General features: G+C 35.6%; 1 pseudogene; it reads left to right on the forward strand.

Moving 5' to 3' along the window:
* The first annotated feature begins 1414 nt into the window (after positions 1-1414).
* Positions 1415-1533, forward strand: LOC120614339 (uncharacterized; annotated as a pseudogene).
* Positions 1534-3337: the final 1804 nt, after the last annotated feature.

Genomic DNA, 3337 nt, shown 5'->3' on the forward strand with positions numbered 1-3337 from the left:
GAGGTAGAATATACAATTTCATTCCTCTACATTTTATATTACCCCCAAATTTAACTGTCCTGGGATCTTTTCTTTCCCTCTTAAAATTAAACAAATAATTTCTAGTCAGAGATTTTTTTAAGATTTGGGTCTTAGAAAGTGTTCATGTAATGTTAGCTGTGTACTGTATAAATTTGTGGTTTTTTTGGAGGTGGGGGGGAATTGATCTGAACCTGAATACGTTATGCTATATGGTACACAGTATAATGACCATCTATCACATAAAGACAAATGAAGACAGCTAAACTCTTCAGAGCTTCTACAATTCTATTTCACAATTAGTTATTATCCTTTTAGGTTTGACTATGGAAAGAAAAATTTGTTTTTAGAACAGCCAATACTTTGAAATGGTTTAAAAGTCTAGAGTCTAAGAGTTCCAGCTGATTATTTGGGGCAGGCACCAGAGCTGAAAACCAAAATGAACCCAAGCAGAACAGGTGCAAGACAAATTAAGAAACATGATCCAGGTAGCAAAGGCAGGTCAGGAGGGAATGCAGCATGGAAATTAAAGGATACTCTGATAGCCTTGCCCTGTCTAATCCATATCCTTGTGACTTCGAAGCCCTACTATGCCATCTCCTTCACTACCTTGCTGTTGAACACCCACAAGAGATTATGTTCAGATCTTTCTCCTTCTGCAAATTTTACTGGATGTTCTATTTACCCCTCCCCCCCAAAATTGCAATTACAAATGGCATATTATTATATTGGGTGAATAAACTATGGATCCAATTAATGAGAAATGATTCAGTTAATGTAATATGCTAGGTGCTTTGCAGCTTTAAACTTTCTGAGCATTGCTGGAAGCACTTGGTTTGGAACTCATTGAATCTGAAAGATCATCCATAAAACAACTCTTCTGTGAATGTCGCATAGCAGAGTTCAAGAACATCCTGAAGTTCCTACTTTGAAAACTGATGACTGCCATCATGTCCTGTAATTGCCTAATATCAAATCCAATTGTCTATTGAGCATGTCCACACCTACACCTTCTTTCCTCTTTCTATCTAATCCAGACCCAAACACTTCTCCAAATGAAGTCTTGTCCAGCAGTTGATTAAAAAACCTGTGCTCATTTCAAAGTTAAATAGAATGGTTTGAAGAAATATCAAAATATTAGCTTAATTTTGCTTTTATTATATGACTATCAGCTGTAATTATTAAATACCCATGATGAATAAAACATTGTGCTGGGTTTTAGGGAGACAGAGAGATGCATAAGAGATTATTTGAACCCACAAAGTAATCTACCTAGAGAGAGGAGAAATCTTTATGAAGAAATCAATAACGAGAAATAACAAGCACAAAATAAATGATAACTGCAAGTGGTGGTAGTTTGGGCCACCCAGATTCGCCTTCAAGAATGAAGGATTCGGTCTATGGCCATGCTATCCTGAACAAGCCCGATCTGGTGTGATCTCAGAAGCTAAGCAGGGTTGGGCCTGGTTAGTATTTGGATGGGAGACCACCTAGGAAGACCAGGTGCTGTAGGAATAAAATAAATAAATAAATAAATAAATAAATAAATAAATAAATAAATAAATAAAAGATTGTGAGCTGACAAGGTCCTTGCAATCTGTGAGGTCAACCAAGGGCTGCCTTCCCTAAAAAAATAAAATAAAATAAAAATAAAGAGCGAAGAATTCAGACTCAGGGACATGGACAATGGACTAGTGGTTACCAGAGGGTAGGAGGTAGAGGAGGAGGGAAGAGGTCGACAGGATAAAGGGTGCCAAATATAGGGGGTTGGGGGAAGATGAAGTGGGTAAAAGGGATCAAATATATGGTAGCTGAAGGAAACTGGGCTCTGGGTGGTAATCACACAATAGAATATATAGATGTCAAATTATAATGTACACCTGAAAATTATATAATTATATTAACCAATGTTACTCCAATAAATGGAAGGAAGGAAAGAAGGAAGGAAGAAGGAAGGAAAAGGAAGAAGGAAGAAGGAAGGAAGGAAGGAAGGAAGGAAGGAAGGAAGGAAGGAAGGAAAAAAGAAGGATTCATTTCCCAGTTGCTCAGAATGCTGCCTCTGTTTAAAAACAAAACAAAACAAAACAAAACAAAACAAAAACACCTCACCTAAGGGCATGACTGCTTCTGGAGATAGCCTGCATCCAGTAAGTGAAAGATTTATATTGGGGTATTAAGTCTGGCCCTTGTACCCAACCCAGGACTCCTCTGAAGGGCCATTCCAGCATCAGAACTCTCCATCTCCCCAATTGCAACCCAGTTCTTCCCTCTGCCTATTCTGTTCTTTATCCTCCTTTAAGGATGTTTTTTGGTCTCAAAAGCAAGCCTTAATACATATCCTGAAGGCTAATCTCCAATTCAGGGTCTGCAACAGAAGCTAATATTGGAAAGACACACATTAATATATTCAGATTCTAGAACAGAGGAAGACGAATATCATATAATTTCACTTATATGTGAAATCTAAAAAACAAAATAAACAAACAAAACAGAAACAAACTCATATATATAGAGAACAAAAAATGGTTGCCAGCTAGGAGTGGGGTTGGGGAGATGGGTAAAAAGGGGAAAAGATTAAGTTATACAAACTGCCAGTTATGAAAATAGTCACAAGGATGTGAAGCACAGTATAGGGAACATAGTTAATAATATTGTAATAACTATGTGTGGTATCAAGTGGGTACTGGATTTATCAGGGTGATTACTTCATAAATCATATAAATCACTATATTAGTATACCTGAAACTAATATAACATTGTATGTCAACTCTAATTGAAAAAAAAATTTAAATGTTTTCAGATACTTGAAAAATCTTTCTTCTAATAAGTACTTATTGTCATACTTTATATTGTTTATCTTGTAAAATGAGGTAGTGATTGGTAATTTAGTAGAAAACAGTGTTTTGAAGAAATTCTTGATAGTTGTCAGTTCCAAGATAGATAATACCTCAAAAAGTGTCAATTAGAAGCTACCCGGTTTGGTTTGGTTTGATGCAGAAATTAATTAAATGCACTTCATTAATTTATATTACTTGTAGAATACAATGTACATAAATACTTTGAAGTCCATCGATTAGATTTTTCTTGTTCTCCCACCACATATATGTTTAATATTTGACCAAGAATCATAGGCAACAGAGAAGGAAAGTAATTTTTTTTTCCAGAAACTTTAATTTAGGGGCAGATGATACTTATACTCATGTAACTAATATATTATTAAGTGCAGTAGGGAAGACATTTGAGTACAGAATTCAGATAAGTCTTTTTGGAGGAGATGGGATAAGAGTATACTTTGGAAAGACAGGTAAAATTCAGATAG

The sequence above is a fragment of the Pteropus medius genome, unplaced genomic scaffold, assembly GCF_902729225.1.
Source record: "Pteropus medius unplaced genomic scaffold, Ma_sr-lr_union100, whole genome shotgun sequence".
Lineage (NCBI taxonomy): Eukaryota > Metazoa > Chordata > Mammalia > Chiroptera > Pteropodidae > Pteropus > Pteropus medius.